Raw genomic sequence first — 15211 nt, 5'->3', positions numbered from 1 at the left:
CACTCTGCCGAAGCTCAGCAACAAGGTCAACAATCTCGACGCAGGAAGAGGAAGTCTCCACAAACAATAAATAACTATTATTTTCCCACTGTGCTCTACATGGGGGTGGGTGGGATGAGAACACACAATCTATTCCACTGGGCTTCTCCGGCCCAAGGTCCAAGTGTATTTCTAGATATTGTTTGACTCCCAAGCATTTAAAAAAAAAAAGGAACTGTTTTTAGACTGTGCTGGATTTATTGTGCCTTGGCCCAACAGGTGCTTCCTTCATTGTCCTTGAGCTTACTGGCAGCCTGGCCGGCTACACGGAGTGTTAAAGGGCAGACAATAGACAATGGGTGCAGGAGGAGGCCATTCGGCCCTTCGAGCCAGCACCGCCATTCAATGTGATCATGGCTGATCATCACCAATCAGTACCCCGTTCCTGCCTTCCCCCCATATCCCCTGACTCCACTATTTTTAAGAGCCCTATCTAGCTCTCTCTTGAAAGCATCCGGAGAACCTGCCTCCACCGCCCTCTGAGGCAGAGAATTCCCCAGACTCACAATTCTCTGTGAGATAAAGTGTTTCCTCGTCTCCGTTCTAAATGGCTTACCCCTTATTCTTAAACTGTGTGGCCCCTGGTTCTGGACTCCCCCGACATCGGGAACATGTTTCCTGCTGGTGGGGCAGTGGGGGGGAGGGGCAGGTTGTGGGACTGTGGAGCGGGTGACCGAACCCCAGGGTTGTGGGGCAGACAGAGGCTGTGGGTGGGGCAAGTGGTGATTGGGGGCTGGAGTGGACACAGTGGGCCGAATGGCCTCTGCGGGCTAGAGTATAAAAGACTGATGGCGTGCGCTGTGGGCAAATTGTGGGCTATGGGACAGGGGAGAAGATGTGGAGCATAGAGGGCATTGGGGCAGTGGGTCTGTCAGTCACTGGGTCTGTTACCAGACCAGCTTGTGGGGAAATGAAGCCTCCATTCAACGCTGATCTACAAGGGAGATTACAGATACAGCATGGAAACAGGCCCTTCAGGTCCGCTCCAATCAGCGATCACCCATTCACACTGGTTCTTTGTTATTCCACCTTCTCATCCACCACCCACACACGCAAGGGGACAATTAACCCACAAACCCGTATATATTTGGGATGTGGGAGGAAACCGGAGCACCCGGAGGAAACCCACGCCGTCACAGGGAGCAAGTGCAAATTCGCAGGATTGAACCCGGGTCTCTGGCGCTGTGAGGCAGCAGTTCCACCCGCTGCGCAACTCGGCCCCCCCGTTCTTTTGGGAGAATTACCCGCAGCCAACTCTCGACTCTCCTGGGACCAGGGCCTAACCTACTTTATTTTAGATCTCCCAGGAGATCAGTGCTGATCCTCGCTAATCCCCACGGATAATCCGGAATAGTCTCACCGAAACATCGCCCAGATGCCAAAGATTATGTGAAGCAATGAAGACAAGGTTTGGTTTCGGGATACAGCGCGGAAACAGGCCCTTCGGCCCACCGAGTCCGGGCTGACCAGCGATCCCCGCTATCCTACACACGTCTTTGGAGCGTGGGAGGAAACCAAAGATCTCGGAGAAAACCCACGCAGGTCACGGGGAGAACGTACAAACTCCGTACAGGCCGCACCCGTAGTCAGGATCGAACCCGGGATTGTAAGGCAGTAACTCTACTGCTGCGCCACCGTGCCGCCCTGTGGGGTGTGAAAATAAAGAGCCGCAGATGCTGACAGACCGACACAAATTCTGGAGTAACTCAGCGGGTCAGGCAGTATCTGTGGTGACATCAGGCAGTAATGAGCTTTTCCCTCTGGAAAGTACCCTGGATAGAGTGGATGTGGAGAGGATGTTTCCATTAGTGGGAGAGTCTAGGATCAGAGGGCACAACCTCAGAATAAAAGGACGTACCTTTAGAAAGGAGTTGAGGAAGGATTTCTTTACCCAGAGGGTGGTGAATCTGTGGAGGCCAAGTCAATGGATATATTTCAGGCGGAGATTGACGGATACTTGATTAGTACGGGGTGCCAGAGGTTATGGGGAGAAGGCAGGAGAAAGGGGTTGAGTGGGAAAGATTGATCAGCCATGATTGAATGGTGGAGTAGACTCAATGGGCTGAATGGCCTATGGCTGCTTCTATGACTTATGAGTAAATGTATCATTAACAGGACCAGGGTAAAGGGGAGGAGATGGAGAGATAGTTACCAGCCTACGTGTGTGTGCCTGCACTTCAGTGGTGCAGCGGTGAAACTGCTGCCTTACAGCGCCAGAGACCCAGGTTCGATCCTGACTATGGGCGGTGCCTGTACGGAGTTTAAACGATCTGCCTGTGTCCTGTGTGGGTTTTCTCCAGCATGTCCGCTTTCCTCCCACACTCCAAAGGCGTACAGGTTAGGTTGATTGGCTTGGTAAAATTGTAAATTGTGTAGGATTGTGCGAGAGTGCGGAGATCGCTGGTCGGCGTGGACTCGGTGGGCCGAAACGCCTGTTCCCGCACTGTATCTCCAAACTAAATGAGTTCTGGTTGAAGGAGAGAGATGGGGAGAGACGCTGAATAAATAAACCATGGGTCCTCTACCGAACAGGCCAGCGAACCTGTCGCCCATGGAAACCGGACGTGGCAAGATTATTAATCGTGAAACACTCTCTGAACCTTTTTTTTTTTGCAGATTCCAGCTCTGTGTTGGGTGGAGAGAATTTCTGAGGTTTTTTTTTAAGGTCTCACCACAGTTTGGCTCAAGCGTTTCCAAGTCTGTGGTCCATAATTAAAGAATTACTGCTGAGGTTTCATGGAGAGATTTAAAATGAGAACAGGGCAGGATAGAGACAGAGAGATGATTTCGGAACAAAGAACTGAAGGAGATTAAGGCTGGAAGGATTGAGGGCGGAGAGTTGGTAAATCTATCCGTAAGGAGGGCTGTGTCCCTGAGGCAGTGAGCTGGTAGACGCACGGTTACAAGAGCAGTATAGAGGAGGTACGATAGAAGAATCAGGACAAAACATTAATTCCACCGCAACTCTCGCCAACTTCTACAGATGCGCCGTAGAGAGCATCTTATCGCGACGCTCCACAGCTTGGTTTGGTAACAGCTCCCATCCATGACTGCAGAACGTTGCAGAGAGTTGTGGACGCAGCTCAGACCACCAGGCAAAGCAACCTCCCTTCCATTGACTCCATCTACACCTCACGCTGCCTCGGCAAGGCCAGCAGCATCATCAAGGACGAGTCACGCCCGGGCCACTCCCTCTTCTCCCCTCTCCCATCAGAAGTGTGAAAAACGCACACCTCCAAATTCAGGGTCATTTTCTTTGCACCTGTTATCAGGCAAGCGAATCATCTTACCAACAATTAGAGAGCAGTCATGTGCTACTATCTACCTCATTGGAGACCCTTGGACTATCTTTGATCGGACTTTGCTGGACTTTACCTTGCACTAAACGTTATTCACATTAATCCCTTTATCATGTATCTGTACACTGTGGACGGCTCATTTGTCATCATGTATTGTATTGTCTTTCCGCTGACTGGTTAGCACGCAACAAAACCTTTCCACTCTATCTTGGTACACATGACAATAACAAAACTCAAACTCAAGTATAGAAGTATTTCAAACGCACACCTCCAGATTCAGAGACAGTTTCTTCCCAGCTGTTATCAGGCAACTGAACCCGTCCTACTGTGTGTACTGACTGCCAGGGTGTCAGTCACAGTCAAATGCTGTGAGCATTTGCCCCAGGGGGCAAGAATTGTGAGCATTTGCACAAGAGGACAGGAGCTGTGAGCATTTGCACCAGGGGGAAAGACCAGTGGTCTGACCACCAACTTCATCTTTGGTCTCAAGGGTCTAATTTGACGTTTCAATTCCATGTCCTTCCTCGTATTGTTGTCAAATCCCTTGGTGATTCTGGACTGCCTCGCCTCTGGCATTTCCTCCCGCACTAACACTGCTCCCGACCCTTTCCTTCCCCTCGAGCTGGGGCTGAGCCCTCAGTGCCGGCACCTTGAGTCTCTGCGCAGCTCAATGCACCAGGGAGTGGTGCAGGCTCCTACTACAGCAGTGGCAGCAGTGCAGAGCAGAGCAGAAGATGCTGTAGTAACACGTACATCATGTACACATCCACTTTGATGTGTCATTTTCACATCTTCCCCTTTTGTATCTCTAGACTTCTTCTCTAAACTCTCAGTCTGAAGAAGGGCCTCGACCCGAAACGTCACCCAATCCTTCTCTCCAGAGACGCTGCCTGTCCTGCTGAGTTACTCCAGCATTTTGTATCAATCTCACAGCTTAAGGATAAAGGGGAAATCCTTTAAAACCGAGATGAGAAGAACTTTTTTTCACACCGAGAGTGGTGAATCTCTGGAACTCTCTGCCACAGAGGATAGTTGAGGCCAGTTCATTGGCTATATTTAAGAGGGAGTTAGATGTGGCCCTTGTGGCTAAGGGGATCAGGGGGTATGGAGTGAAGGCAGGTACGGGATACTGAGTTGGATGATCAGCCATGATCATATTGAATGGCGGTGCAGGCTCGAAGGGCCGAATGGCCTACTCCTGCACCTAATTTCTATGTTTCTATGTTTCTATGTACTGTAGCTGTTCAGTGGTCAGCCTTGCTAATGTCAGTTTCATTCTTTAGTTGTAGTTCAGTTTAGTCTAGTTTATTTGATTTGAGTTGAGTTTAGTTTTGTTTAGTTTAGAGATACAGCGCTGAATCAGGCCCATCAGCCCACCGAGTCCGCACCGACCAGCGACCCCTCCCCCCCTAGACTACCATTGGCAGAGATTGGCAAGTGCCAGCCAGAGAGAGGAAATGACAGAAAAATAAAAGTTAAACCTGTACTAAGAACTGTTGAAACTTTGTCGTTGCCAGAAACACAGTGATTTGGGCATTGCCCAGGTGAGTCTGGTGTCTGATTTAACCAGCTTGCATTCAAGACTTTCACTGTCCCTGGGTACATGTGACAATAAAGAATCATTGTCAGAGGGTGCGAGACAAAAGGATTGAAGAATTGCAAATTGTGAAGCTGGAGGATGGAATGTAGGCGGAAATGGTGAGGGGTGGGGGGGGGAGTGGGTATGAAATTGACATGAGGCACAGGGGAAGGGGTTCAGGGGGAAAGGGAGAGGGGGATGTTTTTATTGTCACATAAAATTGGAGAATTTAATGTTGAGGAAGGAATGCAGATGCTGGAAAATCGAAGGTACACAAAAAAGCTGGAGAAACTCAGCGGGTGCAGCAGCATCTATGGAGCGAAGGAAATAGGCAACGTTTCGGGCCCGAAACGTTGCCTATTTCCTTCGCTCCATAGATGCTGCTGCACCCGCTGAGTTTTCTCCAGCTTTTTTGTGTACCTTGGAGAATTTAATATTTGCCCCCTTGGGTTGGAAACTCCAGCTTTGTTCGGCTGCAGTTTAATCCGGTAACACTAGAGGGGGCTGGAGGCCAGGGGAGTGGGAATGGGTTTCTTGGCCTTCCAAGTATCCTCTACAGCAGAGAGACACAAAACGCTGGAGTAACTCAGTGGGACAGGCAGCGTCTCTGGAGAGAAGGAAGGGGTGACGTTTCGGGCCGGGACCCTTCTTCAGACACTTTTTAAACATTCTTCCTTTCCTTTCATCAATCTCTCCACCAATAATTCTGGAGGAGGATACTGAGCGGTGGACATGGACATGGACCCTACAACCCCACCCCCCACCCCCCCCCCCCCCCCCCCCCCGCCAACCCCAACCCCCCCCCCTCACATTTCTGCCAATTCCTCCACCTCTGTTGCAATTGACCTAGTCACCTCCGAATCGTAGACTCATAATGTCATACAGTGTGGAAACTAGCCCTTTGGGCCAACTTCCCCACGCCGACCAACATGCCCCATCTACACCAGTCGCACTCGCCCACGTTTGGCCCACATCCTTCCAAACCTGCCCTACCCATGTACCAAGAAGGGTCCTCGACCCGAAACATCACCCCTTCCTTCTCTCCAGAGACGCTGCCTGTCCCGCTGGGTTACTCCAGCATTTTGTGTCTACCTTCAATAGATACCGGCATCTGCAGTTCTTTCCTACACACTATCCATGTACCTGTCCGAGTGTCCTACCTGCCCACAGCACCATCCCATGAGAGTTCAGTGCCTGGGGTTTAGGCGCCACCTTGCACCTCTCAAATCCCAAATTTTACAGCAAGTGTGAAGGTCTCATCTTGGCCACGAAGGCCCGTTGTCGTGGCGATGACGATGGCGCTGGGTCGGGGGTCGCAGGAGTCGGCCTGGCTGGCCTGACCACAACACTCTGCAATTTCTTGGAGCTGTCCCCAAACCGTGCTGTGATGCATCCCGATAAGATGCTTTCTGCGGCGCATCTGTAGAAGTTGGGGAGAGTTCCTGCGGATAGTCCAAGCTTCCGAAGCCTACTGAGGAAGCAGAGGTGTCGGTGTGCTATCATGGCCATTGCTTCACCAGGATGCATAGGTTCAGTGTACTGGCAGCAGCCTCCCACACTGAATTATTGATCTAATGGGGAGAGTGGTGCTCTACCTCGCAGCCCTGTAAATCAATGTCATTACTACTGGGATTGTAAATATTTATAGGTTATTGATTACCTGTAAAAAGAGACAGAGAGAGAGAGAGAGAGGGAGGGTGTGAGCGAGAGAGAGAGAAAGAGGGGGAGAGAGGAAGAGAGGGAGAGAGGGAGGGTGTGTGAGAGAGACAAAGAGAGGGAAAGACGGAGGGAGAGAGGGATGGAGAGAATGAGAGGGAGAGAGAGAGAGAAAGCTAACAACCCGATCATTTGCCAGGCTTTGTCCCATCTTCAGATTCAGATCCAGATTCAACTTTAATTGTCATTGTCAGTGTACAGTACAGAGACAACGAAATGCAGTTAGCATCTCCCTGGAAGAGCGATATAGATTAATAAATAAATCTATTTACTTGTAATCCAGGCATAGTGTTTTTCCTGTGGGAGGAGTGTCCGGGGGGGGGGGTGATTGGCAGTCACCGAGGTACATTGTTGAGTAGTGTGACAGCCACAGGGAAGAAGGCTGTTCCTCGACCTGCTGGTCCAGCAACGGAGAGACCTGTAGCGCCTCCCGGATGGTAGGAGGGTAAACAGTCCATGGTTGGGGTGAGAGCAGTCCTTGGCGATGCTGAGCGCCCTCCGCAGACAGCGCTTGCTTTGGACAGACTCAATGGAGGGGAGCGAGGAACCGGTGATGCGTTGGGCAATTTTCACCACCCTCTGCAGTGCTTTCCGGTCGGAGACAGAGCAGTTGCCATACCATACTGTGATACAGTTGGTAAGGATGCTCTCGATGGTGCAGCGGTAGAAGTTCACCAGGATCTGAGGAGACAGATGGACCTTCTTCAGTCTCCTCAGGAAGAAGAGACGCTGGTGAGCCTTCTTGACCAGAGTTGAGATATTGTGGGTCCAAGAGAGGTAATCGGAGATGTTGACCCCCAGGAACCTGAAGCTGGAAACACGTTCCACCTCCGTCCCGTTAATGTGGATGGGGGTGTGCGTGCCGCCTCTGGACTTCCTGAAGTCTACAATGAGCTGCTTGGTCTTCTTGGAGTTAAGGGCCAGGTTGTTGTCAACGCACCATGCTGCTAAGTGCTGGACCTCCTCCCTGTAGGCCGACTCATCGTTGTTGCTGATGAGGCCAATCACTGTTGTATCATCTGCATACTTGATAATGGTGTTAGTACCATGTACAGGTGTGCAGTCATAGGTGAAGAGGGAGTAGAGGAGGGGGCTCAGCACACAGCCCTGTGGAACGCCGGTGTTCAGGGTGAGGGTTGAAGAGGTGTGCTTGTCTAACCTAACAGACTGGGGTCTATTGGTTAGAAAGTCCAGTATCCAGTTGCAGAGGGAGGGGTCGATGCCCAGGTCACTGAGTTTGGTGATCAGTTTAGAGGGTATAATGGTGATGAATGCTGAGCTGTAATCGATGAACAGCATTCTTACGTAAGTGTCTCTGTTGTCGGGGTGGGAGTGGGTGGAGTGAAGTGCCGTTGAGATGGCATCCTCCGTACTCCTGTTCTTGCGGTAGGCAAACTGATAGGGATCCAGTGTGGGGGGTAGGCAGCCTTTGAGGTGTGCCAGGACCAGCCTCTCGAATCTTCAACCTCTCTTCCAGCTTTGTCCACTCTACTACATTCAGAAGAAGGGTCCTGACCCGAAACATTGTCTGTCCATTCCTCCACACATGCTGCCTCTAAACTTGCCAGTTACAAATGGAGTAGCCACTGAGTGTGACCAGGGTGCGTTACTCATTGCGCTGGTTTATGCCATCGTATATAGTTGCGGGGAGAACAATCACACAATTATCCAAAACATCACCTGCCCTTGTTCTCCAGATATGCTGCCTGAGCCGCTGAGTTACCGTGGAAACCACTGAGGGCCTTGTTTCCAGGCTGTATCTCCGAAAACAAATATCAGGCCAGTTGTTTAGTGGCACTGATATGTGGGCAACATAGAGACGGACTCAATAAACCAGAGGTTGTGAGTTCAAGCCCACCCAGGTCCCAGGTAAACCATACCCATTACATTAGTGGTCCTTGTAGAAGCAAGGAACTGCAGATGCTGGTTTTCCAAACAAAAGACACAAAGTGCTGGAGTAACAGGTTTTTTAATATTTTGGATAAAATCAGAGACTATTCAATAGACAATATACAATAGGTGCTGGAGGTGGCCATTCGGCCCTTCAAGCCAGCACCGCCATTCAATATGATCATGGCTGCTCATCCCCAATCAGTTCCTGCCTTCTCCCCATATCCCCTGATTATTTTTAAGAGCCCTATCTAGCTCTCTCTTGAAAGCATCCAGAGAACCTGCCTCTGAGGCGGAGAATTCCACAGACTCACCACTCTCTGTGAGAAAAAGTGTTTCCTTTTCTCCAGAGATGCTGTCTGTCCCACTGAGTTACTCCAGCTTTTTCTGTCTATCTTCAGTATTAACCAGCATCTGCAGTTCCCCCCTACACATGGTCACAGACTGAGACAGCTTGGGCGCACTCATCCAACTCCAAGAAACAAGTCACACGCAAAAACAATGACAATGTTTGACATCGAGAGCCACTTGTGGCGGGGGTGGGAAGATCGCTGACTCGATGCTTTTGGCCCATGCAATGCAGGACAAATCTTGCTGATGTAGTGAAGGTGTGGGTGGTGAGGAGGGAAACTGCAGGGAGAGTCAGTGTCTGAGATGGGGGGGTGGGGATACAGTGAGAAGTGCCAGGAGTTCAGGCGATAAGTCTGTCAGGGAAGGGAACCCTTCTTTAGACTTTAGACTGTAGTGATGAACCGCGGAAACAGACCCTTCGGCCCATCAAGTCCGTGCCGACCAGCGATTCCCTTACACTAACACTATCCTACACACACTAAGGACAGTTTACAACTTGACCAAGCCAATTAACCCACAGGGTCTGCAGAAGGGTTTCGGCCCGAAACGTTGCCTATTTCCTTCGCTCCATAGATGCTGCTGCACCCGCTGAGTTCCTCCAGCATTTTTTTGTACCTTCGATTTTCCAGCATCTGCAGTTCCTTCTTCAACAATGAACCCGCAAACCTGCACGTCTTTGGAGTGTGGGAGGAAACCGGAGATCCCCGAGAAAACCCACGCAAGTCATGGGGAGAAGGTACAAACTCTGTACAGACTGCACCCATAGTCAGGATGGAACGTGGGTCTCTGGCGCTGTGAGGCTGCGCCACCGTGCTTCCCATTCACTACAACACCATTGAGATGTGGCTGCCGTACCAAGTGTTTTTTGTGCATTTTACGACTTATGGACAAAATCGACGTAAGGTCAGTGAAGAAGGAGACCATTTATTACCGGTACACAAAATTGCTGGAGAAACTCAGCGGGTGCAGCAGCATCTATGGAGCGAAGGAAATAGGCGACGTTTCGGGCCGAAACCCTTCTTCAGACTGATGGGGGGTGGTGGGGGGAGAAGGGAGGAAAAGTGGAGGAGGAGGAGCCCGCGGGCGGATAGGAGGGTGGGAGGAGACAGCTAGAGGGTTAAGGAAGGGGAGGAGACAGCAAGGGCTAGCAAAATTGGGAGAATTCAATGTTAATGCCATCCGGACGCAAGGTCCCCAGGCGGAATATGAGGTGCTGTTCCTCCAATTTCCGCTGTTGCTCACTCTGGCAATGGAGGAGACCCAGGACAGAGAGATCAGATTGGGAATAGGAGGGGGAGTTGAAGTGCTGAGCCACCGGGAGGTCAGGTTGGTTATTGCGGACTGAGCGGAGGTGTTCGGCGAAACGATCGCCCAACCTGCGCTTAGTCTCCCCGATGTAAATCAGCTGACACCAAGAGCAGCGGATGCAGTAGATGAGGTTGGAGGAGAAGCAGGTGAACCTTAGTCGCACCTGGAACGACTGCTTGGGTCCTTGAATGGAGTCGAGGGGGGAGGTGAAGGGACAGGTGTTGCATTTCTTGCGGTTGCAACGGAAAGTGCCCGGGCAGGGGGTGGTGCGGGAGGGAAGGGAAGTCATTTATTACCCATGTGCATCATCTATTGCAAGGGCTACCTAATGTAGCCACAGGAGCCTCACTGAATCTACAGTCATCTTTGTCCCGTTAAAACAAAAAATGGCCCTGTTTCAAAGATCTGCATCGTAGAAAGAGAATCTGAATGCTCACAATACCTCTAGTACCTGAGTAACGAAAGTGTGAAAAGACATTTGAATGGGTTTTCAATGGTAGCGGTGTGAAGATGTAAGCGTGTAGATTCATTGATACTTTGATTAGCCGGCACAAATTGCTGCACTTGTAACTATCTCGGCTGCTGCCTTTTAGTGGGGTTTCTTTAATGGACAATCAGGAGATGCTCAGCCGGCACTTGCCAAGTTTGAAGAATCAATACCAGACTTGATGAATAACGTGTCCGCTGGCACACTCAGCAGATCACTACAGCAGATCCTGAGCACTTCATCACATAGATTGAGAACTTCCCCCCGCTGTGTCCATGGCCGCGGCAGAAGCAGGCCATTCGACCCCTTTAGTTCGTCCACCATTAAACGCCATCGTGGCAGATTATTCCCGTCCTCTCCCAACACAACTTCATTCCTGTAAAACGAGGAACTGCTGGTTTACACAAAAGGACAGATCAAGTCCTGGATTCAGCGGGCCGGGCCGCTTCTCGGGAGACCATGGATATATTCGATTTGTGTCACTTCTGGACGAAATCCTGGATCTCCTGCCTGAGGGAACCGTGGGGGAGCCTTTGCCGAAACGGCCATGACCGAAGGAGGTGGCCCATCACTGCCTCAATCTCATGGGTGGAGTGGAACAGGCAACAAATGCTGGCCTTGCCAACACGGGCAAGATTCTGAAAATTGAATGAAAATCATCTTGTTGTAGACCTGCCACTGGGAGCTCCGTCTCATGTTGTGGGAAGAACTTAGAAACATAGAAACATAGAAAATAGGTGCAGGAGTAGGCCATTCAGCCCTTCGAGCCAGCACATGGCTGATCATCCAGAATCTGTACCCCCCGTTTCTTGCTTTTTCCCCATATCCCTTGATTCTGTTCGCCCCAAGAGCTAAATCTAACTCTCTCTTGAATACTGAGGTGTTCTTCCATTTTGGTTTCAACATGGGCAGCCCTTTATTCTGTGGTAATTGAACTTTCCTCCATTGGAGTTGCCCTTCTGCACTAAGCTAAACCCGTCTGGTACAAGCAACCCACAAACTCAACAACTTCAATAGACACAAAAATGCTGGAGTGACACAGCATCCAGGCAGCATCTCTGGAGAGAAGGAAGAGGTGACATTTCGGGACTCGACCCGAGTTATTCCTTTTCGCCAGAGGTGCTGCCTGACCCGCTGAGTTACTCCAGCATTTTGTGTCCATCTCCAGTATCAACCAGCATCTGCAGTTCCTCCCTGCACAACTCGAACACATGCATGTCTTGCTTTTGAGGGGAAAATTACAGAATGCTGGAAGACAATTGTTAACCCTGTAAACAAGTCTACGTGACGTAGTGTGGGACGGTAGGCTTGTTGCCTTACTGCGCCAGAGACCCGGGTTTGATCCTGACCTCGGGTGCTGTCTGTGTGGAGTTTGCACGTTTTCCCTGTGATGGTGTGGGTTTTCTCCGGGTGCTCCGGTTTCCTCCCACACTCCAAAGACATGGAGGTTTGTAGGATAATTGGCTTCTGTAAGTTGTAAATTGTCCCTGGTGTGGAGGACAGTGCTAGTGCATCGAGATCGCTGGTGGGATTCAGGAGGCTGAAGGGCGTGATTCCACACTATAAGGTCTAAAGTGCAAAGACTTACACCATGCGCTCAGAAATGATGCCAAAATGTTGCATACTTCGAGCCTGCAGAGCAACTTGATTAAAGACTGACACAAAATGCTGGAGTAACTCAGCGGGTCAGGCAGCATCTCTGGAGAAAAGGAATAAGGTGACGTTTCGGGTCGAGACACTTCTTCAGATTGACTCTTCTTTTCTCCAGAGATGCTGCCTGTCCCGTTGAGTTACTCCAGCATTTTGTCTCCATCTTCAGGTGTAAACCAGCATCTGCAGTTCCTTCTTACACGCTGTTCGCTTTGTCTGACGGGTTATTTCTTGCTTGTTGCGAATAAAAAGTGGACATTTAATGTCACGCATGTGTAGTGTGGTTATTCCGACAGTCACTGGTGCGGCAGCCAGTGTCTGCAAGGTGGGACGGTGACTATCACAGCCAGGTTAAGCTGCACGCACACCTGCCAGACTCCCTGAGGGGAAGGGGAGCTGTGAGCTACCTAGTTATCCACAGTGACGCCACATTTATGATTCATCCTTTTAGTTTCCTGCAGCTTCTAATCCCTTTCACTCGTGAGTGATGCCATTGATTTAATATCATATTCTGCTCAGCAGCTGCCTGGCCAGCAGGAGGGATGGAGGGAGGAGGGGGGGAGAGGGGAGGGAGGAGAGGGAGGAGGGGAGGGAGGAGGGAGGAGGGGGAGAGGGAGAAGGGGGAGGGAGGGAGGAGGGGGGGGAGGAGGGAGGAGGGGAGGGGGAGGGGGAGGGGGAGGGGGGGAGGGGGGAGGGGGGAGGGGGGGGGGGGAAGGGGGAGGGGGGGGAGGGGGAGGGGGAGGGGGGGGAGGGGGAAGGGGGGGGGGAGAGGGGAAGAGGAGGGGCGGGGGGAGAGGTGAAAGGAGGTGATGATGTGGAGGGAGGGAGGGAGGAGGAGGAGGAGGAGGAGGAGGAGGTAGGAGAGGGGAAGGAGGGGAGAGGGGGAGGGGGGGAGGGAGGAGGGGGAGGAGTGAGGAGAGCGGGGAGGGAGAGGGGGAGGGGGGAGGGGGGAAGGGGAGGGGGGGGGAGGGGAAGGGGGGAGGGGGAGGACAGGGGGTGTGCCGGGAGGGGGAGGGGAGAGGGAGAGGGGGAGGGAGGAGGGGGGAGGGAGAGAAGGAGAGGGAGGGAGAGGGAGGAGGGGGAGGGGGAGGGGGGAGGAGGGGGGAGGAGGGAGGGGGAGGGAGGAGGAAGGAGGGGAGAGGGGGAGGGGGGGGGGAGGGGGGGGGGAGGGGGGGGAGGAGGGGGGGGGGGGGGGGGGGGGGGGGGGGGGGGGGGGAGGAGGGGGGAGGAGGGGGTGGGGGGGGAGGGGGGGGGGGGGGGGGGGGGGGGGAGGGGAGGAGGGGGGAGGGGGAGGAGGGGGGAGGGGAGAGGAAGGAGGGAGGAAGGAGGGGAGAGGGGGAGGAGAGGGGAGGGAGGGGAGGGGGAGGGGGGAGAGGGGAGGGAGGAGGGGGAGGGGGGAGGGGGGGGAGGGGGGAGGAGGGGGGAGGGGGGGGGAGGGGGGAGGGGGGGGGGGGGAGGGGGGAGGAGGAGGGGGGGGGGAGGGGGAGGAGGGGGGAGGGGGAGGGGAGGGGGGGAGAGGGGAGGAGAGGGGAGAGAGGGGGAGGAGGGAGGAGGGAGGGGAGGGGAGGGGGGAGGGAGGAGGGAGGGGAGGGAGGAGGGGGGGGGAGGGGGGGGGAGGGGGAAAGGGAGGGCTTCCACTGGAGGTAAGTTTAGAGTTTAGTTTAATGTAGAGTTCAGAGATACAGCGCGGAAACAGGCCATTCGGCCCACCGGGTCCGTGCCGACCAGCGATCCCCGCATATTAACACTATCCTACACACACTAGGGACAATTTTTATAATTACCAAGCCTATTAACCTACAAACCTGTACGTCTTTGGAGTGTGGGGGGAAACCGAAGATCTCAGAGAAAACCCACGCGGTCGGATCAGCTAAATTACTGGGAGATTTATAAATGGAAAAGAGACTTAAAAGAAAGGACTGATCGTACGGGATGATAGTGGATCATCTTCTGGGACCAGCATGTAATGAGTTACCTCGGACAAGGCCGACTGCACTGTGTGTAAAGGAGGAAGTAGGCAATGTTCTACATTCACTTCTTGCTTTTATACAAAGCTGGAACACATCAGAGAGCAGTGCGTCACAGTGCAGCATACACAGGATAATATATATACAGGATCTTTTCAATAGTGGGAGCGTCTCAGACCAGAAGCCACAGCCTCAGAATAAAAGGACGTACCTTTTTCTTCAGGAATTTCTTCAGTCAGAGGGTGGTGAATCCATGGAATTCATTGCCACAGAAGGTTGTGGAGACCAAGTCAATGGATATTTTTTAAACAGAGAAAGGTAGATAGATTCTTGATTAGTCCGTGTGTCAGGGGTTATGGGGAGAAGCCAGGAGCATGGGGTTAGGAGGGAGAGATAGATCAGCTATGATTGAATGGTGGAGTAGACTTGATGGGCCGAATGGCCTCATTCTTCTCCTGAGGTCCCTGAGTTCCTCCCCCCCTCACTGTGATCATGGAGCACCATGCCTCTATCATCAGAGTGAGATGCAGGGAATACCAACATGCCTTGTATGTATACATACTTGGTTGATAAAATGTATTCAATTCAATTCAAAATTCAATTCATTGTGGCGTCACCTCCCCGAGGAAGAAGATTGGACTTTATTGCCTTCCATCACAGTCTTCTCCTTCTTTCATGTGGCGCGCACAGCCTAAAGTTGTTGGACAACTTGTTCTATTAGATCTCCCGTTTGTGCACGTCGAGTTGATTGCATTAGTCGAAACAGGGCGGACCACGTGAAGGTTGCAATCTTCCACCCCTTCCATCACAGTGAAGAATGTGGAAGCCACTGTGATGAAAGTTTATGTAAACCTTTATGGGGCTGTGTGTCTTGTTGCTATTCACTTAGTATGGTAACTCAAATGCCACTGGACCTTGTGTTTAA

Source organism: Leucoraja erinacea, chromosome 34, assembly GCF_028641065.1.
Source record: "Leucoraja erinacea ecotype New England chromosome 34, Leri_hhj_1, whole genome shotgun sequence".
NCBI classification, from domain to species: Eukaryota; Metazoa; Chordata; class Chondrichthyes; order Rajiformes; family Rajidae; genus Leucoraja; species Leucoraja erinaceus.
Note: the sequence above shows the minus strand (reverse complement) of the source record.